Here is a 10335-nt window from a genome sequence, read left to right as displayed (position 1 = left end):
TAGCGTCCGCTATTAATCTAAGTGGTTGCTTGACGCCAGAAGGACTGTTTGTGATTTTAAGGCCATACAGCCATCTCTCTCTCTCACGGCTGTCGCCTGAAGTCAAAGCAGCCCGTCATTTACTTACTTTTAGATCGCATCTCTCTCTTCCAAGCATACGAGGCAGGGTATCTTGTTCTGCGTCGCCTCTCGAAGCTTATTTTATAGGGTCCATCCGCTATACGCCATCTGTTTGTCTTCGAGCGATTTATACCTCTTATGCTGCGAGTGTCAGCACTCTTGTGCGTCTCCGCGTGATAATACGCCTTATTCAGGTATTAAGCAGGTGGATTGTTTACTAAAGAAGCCTCAAAGTAATATAGACAATAGTCCTGGTCACAGCATGGCATGAGTGTGACTCGTGATAGGTGCGCCAGACTAAATAAATCCATACCCTGCGATCTAAATCTTGGGCACCCCGCCCAGCTCTGGGAGCGGGAAAGCTTCGTCTTATCTGGCATAAAACTTGAGGAAGTGGGGAAGTGGGGGGCTGGCAAAAAGGGGGGGGGGGGGTGCAGAAAGAGCGGTTTCAGTGAAATTGCCACAAGCAGTTCAACTTCCAAAACCTGAATTTAAATCAAGAGCATTTTCCCAGGAAGAACAAGTGCAAACCGCATCAATCTGACCTATGTTTAAGACATAATTTAGCAAAGTAATATAATTGATTAAACCAAACTGGTAGCAGCAACACACTGCACAATGCAATAGTAGTGAATGTGCAGCAGCAAAAGACAAGCAATATTACTCGTAACAGATGCCTCTGCTTGCCAGAAGTAAACCTAGTTCCTCTGAACAGAATAACAAAGTGCTTTACAATAAAAGAACACTAAAACAAAATATGACTAAATGACATGATTCAAATAAGAGTAAACAATATAAAAAATAAAAAAAATAGGTAGGATAATTAAAAACAGGGGTTGATAAAAGATGGACAAGCTTAAAATAAAAGGGAGTTTTAAGATGTGGCCAGCCTGCTATGCTTAGGCTAAAACTGATAGGCCCTTTTCATCAGGTGTCGTAAGGACTGGTATCAAAGGATCAAATATAAAAAGGGCCTCACCCTTCCTGATCAGACAAGTTGTTGAAACAACTGGAGAGCCATAACTGAGGATCTCAGCTGTGCTGCTATTTATAACATGCAGTGTCTGAAACGTAAATTGGAGCCAAATTTGGTCCGTCCACTTAAATCACAACAACATATATTTTCTCAATTATCCCTAATGGTAAATAGTCGAACAGGTAGTTGATGTATAATTTTCAGAGGGCTACAAATTTCCCATTTGTTTAGCCTTATATTTGTTTAACACTCTGGCAAATTGTCAGCATTAAAAGTATGCCAAATTAGCCATTAGCAGTTCCTATTTGTACAGACAGCTATCAATGGACTTCTCTGTTGCTGAAGAAAACCTCTAAGCTTTTTAAGCTGATTTAAGGACATTTCTCAGTGGTGGAAATAAGAGAGAAGAGTCTAAAAATATGTGCACCATGTCCAAGAGTTCAGATTTGAGTCATGACTATGAGTTACATCTCAGAAAAGAAGAAAATAAAGAAGAAAATTACAGCAGTCAGACTTAAGTACTTAAACTGCATGTCATGGTCACTGCACACTAACTTCTTGTTGTGTAGCGAGTTAACTTAATTTAGTCACCCCTCTTCCCTTATTAATCTTACAATTTAAAAAAAAAAATTGTAATTATCAATAGAAAAGACCAAATAAAATTAAAAACAGACATTTGAACCATGTCCAAATCCAAACTGCATTCCAACCAGCTTGAAATGAGCTAAAAGACGGAGAACGCAGAACAAGGAATGGATTAAGAGTTGTACAGGAAGTAAGAAAAAGTGCTGGCACAAAAAATATTCTTCACCACAGAGGTTACTCTTTTAGGACAGTATTACAAACCCAATGGGACATTAACCCCACCTCCCCTCTCTCCTCCAAGCTCTATAATACAGACGCTGCCCCAAATGAGTAGTTGGTGTTGTCATGTGAAATTGAGAGCTATTGGTTGCAATCAGGAAATGCGACAGGCCTGTCCCCTCTAAGAGCAGGTCACCTCTACTCCCCCGCCCTCTTCCTCTTCTGGTCCATTCAGCCTTCATGAGCCCCATGTTTTATTCCCCATTTCTGTCCACACACATTGGCCCTGTCATTTTTCACCCTGCTGACTGATTACTGGTTACACTGTTCAGCCAATCTCCACTTACAGCACCTTGTCTTCCCTGGCTTTATGACATTATTACATGTCTTTATCACCGCCATCAATACTCCTAGCCCCATAGTGAGATGTTTCAACACCTGGTAGAGACTAGGCATAAACACCATAAGCTAGCACACAAATCTGCAACACACACTACATTACAGAATATAGTGTTAGTCGGACGGAGACACAAGTTTAACTAAGTTAATGTGTAATCAATTCAACATAATCAACATTATTACACTTCATTTATAAAGGATGAGTTACTTGTCCAGGCCTACTCTGCTCAGCCTGCGATTTTTTTATCTCTGTCTGGCTGCACAAACTTGACTGTGATAACACAAGTTCAATAGTTTGACAAACCAAGCATGCGTGAACTTTGTAATGAGATTCATAAACCTCTAACTCAAAATGAAATTCAGTTTGAAATCAATGGCAACAAGGCAGTAGGTCCTCTATCACCAAGTGTAATAGATTAAACATGGGGGAGTGGTGAAATTAAGTCACAGAGCAACAAGGGAAAAAAGAGTGAGATAATATTAAGTAGCAGGAAAGAAGACATCTACTGTTCTCAATTGTGTGCATAACGCATTTTATGGCCGGTAAAAACACTTTTGGCAGGTAGATTTTCTCATTCATTCATTCAGTCATTGGCAGATGCGCCAAAAAGTTAATTTTGGACATCGGGTACATGTATTCATCCCCAGATATTCGGTACAGGAGGTTTGGCTGTGTATGCGACCTGTGACCCAAACAATTACTGTCAAAATACTCTTTTTATGTCTACTACTTGCGCTCGCAGAACAGAAATTAGAGAGCACAAGTTGTACCCGGAAAGTTTTGGCAGTGCACCAGTTCTTGTCCATCAGCTGTAGCATGTTATGTAGTTTGGTTATGTAGTTATTAGTCTGGCTCAGTGGGCCGGAATTAGTGTCAAACTGTATGCAAACATTGTTCAACTGAAGTCGCTATGTCTGTGGATCACCTGAATGTCCCGATTAGCAGAACAAGACAAAAACAGACTGGCACCCTGTCACTGCATATTTGAACCGTGCCAAAGTAATAACTACTGCTATAGAGTGTATATAGACTGCAGATATGGGAGCATACTCAGTTGCACAGGGTTTAAGCATATGGTGCTTGAAGCATGCTACAATGTGCCTTCAAGTGTGCATTCTAATCAGTGTGTTGTGCCTGCCCTGTTTAAATGAGCGCAAGCTGCAGTTTTTCAGGAATTATCAATAGGACAGAATCTTACAATGGAGCATCACTGACATTTGTGTTATTTGTTTAACTTTATCTTTATATTTTTTCTTATTACCATATGGCAGAATTTGACTGCATTAACTGTTACAATAAAAATTGGCCGAACTAATGAGCCACTGTTAAAATGTTTCCATTTAACATTTTTGAACCATGTCCCTAAAATCAAGGTACATACTGAACCATGCATTTTGTGTACTATTACACCCCTAGAACCAGGTGTATTGTTGGAGTTCAGTTCACTTTGTAAACTTTCAAGTACAAAATAAAAACATATTGCCAGTTTTCCCAAAAGCCCTTGCGAGACTGCAAGCCAAGTAGAAGTAAGATTTGTCAACATTTGTCATGAACTGCTAACACTAACACAGTAATTCTCTATTTCATTTGGAATTTTCAAATGCATGCAGATTATTTTTTTACTGAGAAAGAAAAAACAAATAACTCAATTTAGGGATAATGTTCACTTTCAATTTTATTTATAGTTTAGTAACTATGTCATCGTTCTAATGTTTTAACCATTCACATAACTACTACTTGAATACAGATGCAGCTCTCTCCGATATGAAGCAATCTGAATAGGTTAGTAGTGCTTCTGAGGGCGGTCCACTGCAGCCCTGCAGAATGGTTATGTTAAGTTAAATGTATAGCTGTTTTTTATGACTTCCTTGGCATGTAATTTCAATTCATGTCAATAACACCAGTATTTCAGTCTATGCATAAAAGTCCTCCATTTCCTGTTTGTAATGGGAAGGACTCTGGGCAATTACCACACGTCAGCAAGCAGAACAGTAAATATGTGTCTATTAATAAACATTAAAAGAACGAATGAACACTTATCTATGTTTTATAGTAATTCTTGTTTTCAAATTTGACTGAAAGTACTTGTGTGTGTATTCTGTGTGTGTACCTATGTGTGCATTAGTGTCAGTTATTTGAGTGCAGTCATGCGTGCCTGCCCCTGGGTGGATGTGGGGATGTGTCTCTGTGTGTGTCTGAACGTTTTTTGAGCACAAGACCTTTAACACATACCGTAACTTGATTGAAATGCAGAATTTTAACATGAGAGAAGCGTAATCTTAGTCTCACAACAGGGCGGCTCGATGTCAGAGGAGCACTGCACTGGTGGCAATTACTATTGACATCACGCTAATTGTAGCTGAATAATTAATCCTTACTGTTGTGGAGTACAGGGACCTGAAAAGGTGAGCTGGATGTGGCAGAGTTGAACTCTTGAAAAATAGAATGGTGACTAATTGGATTTAGGATAATTGTGTTTATTGGACAATCACAATATTACCTATTCCAGTTTAGGTCATGTTTAAAGAGACAGAGTAGCCATAATTAGACTCTGAAGACCACAGCATACCAATTAATAACAATTACAGTATGATTTCAAACATCCACACACAGTGTTCTTGAAGCTGAACATATATTCACAATTATCAGATATGCAAAGCCGAATTCATCTCGTGAAAACAATGTAGTCTGTAGAAGTGAATGAGCACAGTGAGCCTCTCAGAGATTAAATTTGTGGCACTTGTCTGCCCTCTATTGGACACTACGTTTAAATGTGTCTTTTCGCTTCCCAAGGATGCAAAGCAACGTGTTATTTTTTACATTTTAATTTGGGTAATTATATTGAATTGAGTGATTTTTACAGATAATAAAATAATGGCAGACTCAATGATTTAGGTCAAACAAGACGGTATGTATTAGGTTTGATGTATAGGTTTGTAAAATCCCTTTGTATTGTTCCTGTGGTGACATACAACATTAGCATTCTTTCACTATGAAAAGTGCCGCCCCACAATTAAATCATTTGTATAAGTAAGTAATCCTGAGTAATACAAATAATCCATTCACAATACAGTGTAGCTCCGATGACCTCTGACCTGCCTGAAGACACAAGAACAAGATATCACATAAGATATTTATATTTATTGCAATAAAAAGGTATGATGTGATTTGATCACATCAGGGTTTTTTTATTTTGTTGAAACCTTTAAAGAACTAAATGTGAATGAAAAATAATAAATATATAATAATAATAATATAATAATGTATATTGTATATTCTCATGTACCTCTATCAGAAACTTGGGTCAATCTATAGTGCAAGAGCTGGCGACAAAGTCTGACTGGGACGGTAAGTACTATCAGATATATATCTATATTTCTTAGTCAACACTCATTCTGAGGTATTTTCTTTTAATTTTGTCTATCAGATTAGTTCTTTCCAGAAGGCATCCTGACACAGGACATGACAGGAGATAGTGTAATGTGTTTTGAAATGACATGACACCTCTGATCATTTTCCTGGATATAACGGAACAAGATGTACAAGTGAAAATGTTGACGTACGAGAGCATAGCAGGAGATGATTCATCCTGCTTAACCTAGAATGTGATACAGCGCCTTTAATGGACCTTGGTTATCTTCTTAGACTAATCCAACAATTGAGGTTTCATTATTACTAGGGTTGACTCATCAGCTCATTTCCTAGTGAGTCACCAGTATACATACAGGACAATGTATCTAAGTGACAAGTACAAATCCTTTTCCTCTTCCCCACTAAAGACACAAGAGCAAGATTTGACGTGAGAATAACCAGACCATCTTTCAAATGTAACACAACTGGGAAACTTGTGGGTTCACTGTATAGTAAGACAATGTTGCCACCTAGTGAGTAACACAGCTAAATCTTTTAAGACCTATTAGTTCCTATCGTGACAGAACCATTTCCCTTCATATAAAAGAGTTTTCACCACCTCATCCTTACTCAAACTGATTTTCCAATATTTGTTTAGTGGTGTTTTATTTTGCAATAGTTGGTTATAATGCCAAGTAAAACAAGTAGCAACAGGGGGGACATTTCTTGACAAGCATATGTTATATGTGGAGCATGTTATATGCCATGTAGCTTTTTTTTTTTCCTCAGTTGCATCAGCAACAGTAAAGTTTTTGCAATTTTCTCAAATAAACAAGTTATTGTAATTTCCACCAGAGCATAATATTATCTGTGCCACACAGGGGGAAAATTAACACCACATGCTGGTAAATGAAAGTGGATTTCAGACAAAAAAAATAATGATTTACTATTGGTGGCTGTCAGTGGCTGGAAGATGTTCACATTTTTCAAAAGTGATTTTTTTTGTCCCACTCTGTGCATCAATTTTAATCAAATGATGCATGGTAAATAGTGGTTGACAAATATGGGTTTTTCACTGGCCAATGCCAATATTCAGAGAGCAAGGATATATAATGCCGATATCATAAAGAAAAATCAGCTATAATTGTATTCTGTTCTATAGGAAATCCATGCATATGTTTACAGCAGGATGCATGAGAGTTATAGTACAGCAACCTTTTCCCCACCTTCCCTAAACTCACAAAGCGCCAAGAAATCTTTTGTCTATCGGCCTCGTGAGCGCAGACATCTTGTCATTACCACTAGTAAATAGGTTTAACTGGTGTTCATAGCTCTACGGGAGCCCCCACAGTATAATTCAGTGACAATATTTAAATCTAGCATTGATACATTTGTAAGCTCAAACAAAGGCCCAGGCCCATTTCTTTGAGCTTGAATCTACAGTATACTCTTGCAGCAGCAGAGTTTAGCCATGTGATTATCCTAGCATTATTTTTTACATTTACAAAAGGGCTCTCTTGCCACAATATATTTCATTAGGGTGTCAAGGACAGACTAGATCACTTGAATGTGCATTTTACAATTTGATATTTCGACACAAGTTTCCCTAGTAAGTTCTCTACTGTTCAAAGATAGCTTGATAAACACATTTTAGTATCTTAATTTTCTAAAAGCCAGAAAAGTTAAGCCTTAAGTTGAGTTCTTAAGTATGTTCAGTAGACAGGGGCAGTGCAGGGAGGGGTTCAGCATTTACAGTCATAGCAACAGCTGTATACAGTTTAAAGAAGCCATCCTGTTTGTACTATATCCATGTTAATCAGGGCAGCATCAGACAGACAAATTGATCAAGCCTGTGTTGTAGGTTTCACTAACATATGTTCACGGTTTACAGGCAAAAGTAATCTGCATTATAGTCCCTAACGACAAAACAAGGGTTGTGTTATCATCAATGTATAAGATAATAAAGCTAGTCTAAAGAGATATCCATCTTCCTTGTGATGGCATTCAAATGACATATAGATGCCATGCCTAATAGGGTCAAATTAAGAAACTGTTTACAGTGTTTGCACTTGGCTTCCCACTATTTATGAGAATGTTCTTTAACGCTCTTGCTAGTTGTAGCAACAATGGAAGAGCGTTGGACATTATTATCAAAGTTGACATTTGAAAGTTCAGGCTGATAAGAAGTATGAATATATTTGATACAATGCAGAGCAAAATGAAAAAAGCATGACTTCCAGATATTCTGTATATAAAAAAATTTAAAATTTAAAATCACACATGGCTGATCATCGAAACGGACCTGACTGTGTACTGATAAATGCAAAACTGGGGAAATTCCATGTTAATTCAGCCCTGTCCATGGTGCTGATAGTCAGTAGGCAGCACAAAGTAACAGCTTCAAGACAAATACTGTAGCTGAATCCAAGCAAACAGAGAAGAATACATTTCAACTTCACAACATCATTTGCACGTGACACACCAAAAACACGTAGTATTGTTTCATATCATATTTAAAATCAGGCTAACCCCCAACAAGCATCACAAACTAACCCATGTGAATTATGACAAATGAAAGACTTTTGAACCACATTTCACATTCACTGTGCTCGAAGTTACAATATACAAATGCATCCTCAACATGTTTTGACAAGAGGTCACACCACTAACTGCATGGCTTGTTGTGGCACTTCACCATAAGTCAATGTCAGCTTATGGCACTATCTAGAGGACAAACTGTGTTATGACACAAATTAGGTATTGATGTTAGAACCCATTCTGTAATCATTTCAGGGGATTTTGTGCTTATTCCCAAACACATTTACAATTACTGCCAATCAAATGACTACAAATGACACACAGTGAACCAGAGGCTGTCTGGCCCCTGATGATCTGAGGCCTTGGACACAGAGCTTGGTCCAGTTGGCTGGGTAGTAATCGAGCTTTGAACACCGTGGGTTACAGTGTGCAATCTCTGTCTGGAGAGTATGTGTGTGTAGTCTGCAGGAGATGTGTAGATGAAGGCAATTTTTTCTGCATCAGCAACACAGATGAGTGAGATTAGGTCGCGCTAGAAGGAATACATGCTACAAAATATATTATTAATAAATACCAGTATTGCTTTTAATTTATTTATATACTTAGTTTTTGCTGACTTGCATCTTTGCCAGACATCCACAGACACTTAAATATACAAAATACTGCCCTTGACCAGTTTAAGGGTTGATTAAAGTTTTAATGGTAATGTGGCTCTGACGGCCATTAATGTATTTGTTTCTCCTTCATGGGGAAAGTTATTTCAGAGTAAATGAACATCAATTATTCAGAAAAACAACACTTTTCTACACTCAGAACTGAAATGATAAACTAACCCATACTCCTTCGGACATGCTCAAACAGCTGACTTCAGAAGATTTAAAGTGTATCGCGTGTATTGAAAGAAAACGATAAGAGCTTAACCAAAGTAAACGGCAAGGAATACGAATAATTCAACTCTGCAGCAAACTCCAGCTTCTCTAATGTCCATGCATTAACAAAAGGGGGCAACACACAAAACCTCAAAGCATGTAACACTACTAGCCAATACAACACCCATACTGTGTGTCAAAAGAAAGCAATATTGGATGTCAAACATATTACTGTATTATATGGCTGAATTTTAAATAGACAAATCATCAACCAAGCATCAGTATGAGTCAATCTCATTACTGTGCTCCTGTAGTGTTAGAGGCTGCTGTTTCAGGACTATATTTAAGACCAGTGCCATCTAGCAAATTAGATGAGTAATACTTTCTGTTCAACTACTTACAGTTTTTAAGGTTTGTTCCACCAAAATACTACTTTCTAAAGGTTTACTGTATCCAGAAACTGCTATTTGCAAACCAACTTGGTAGCTGCATGTTCTGTAATGTTGTGTAATTAGCTCATTATCAGGTCAAATCAAGTTGCAACCTCCATGGCTGGCAAATTAATCCAACAGTTCCTCAAACAGCCACTTAAGGCTGGCTACATAAGTGAGTGATCTGCAAAAGGCCTCATGTTAAAACAACTTAACAGCAGAAATAAACATGTTTACTGCTATTTGATTCATGACAGCACAGTTGTTTTTCACAAACAAATACAACTTGATATACATTCAGTACACTCATCATCCACCTTGTCCACGTCTCCAGGAAATGTGGTCCTTGGTTATCCAATACAGTAGTGTGTGGAAGTGGCATGAAAACCAGGATCCTAGTGATGCAGTCCTGAAACTACAGCCTCCTCTGCTGCAGGAACATGCTACTGGTCAATACAGGATTTCTAAAATGAAATCAGCTGCAGCTAAACAACAGAAGACACAGCAGCTTCCTCTATGCACACCAGTGACTCAGACAACACATCTGTTGAAAAAAAGAAATACAAAGGATCCTTTCTCCATTTAAATCCCTCAGTCTGCCATTACGATCAAACCTCAATTACACTAACTGGCACCTTAGCAAAGCACTGAGAGCCCAACACGTTCACACTGCTCATTAAACCAGCAATAAACATAATGAACAGGAGCACACTTACCTGTGTAGTCTTAGCTTAATGGCAGGTGCTTGTTGTCCTTTGCTTTGCTCCATCTGCACAGAAGGACCATAACATAACTCAGTGCATTTGAACCAAAACCTGCTAATTTGGTGTAAAAAAAAAAAAAAAA

This window comes from Morone saxatilis, unplaced genomic scaffold, assembly GCF_004916995.1.
Source record: "Morone saxatilis isolate NCDOM2014 unplaced genomic scaffold, NCSU_SB_2.0 Contig11, whole genome shotgun sequence".
NCBI lineage: Eukaryota > Metazoa > Chordata > Actinopteri > Moronidae > Morone > Morone saxatilis.
This window is presented reverse-complemented; position numbering follows the sequence as displayed.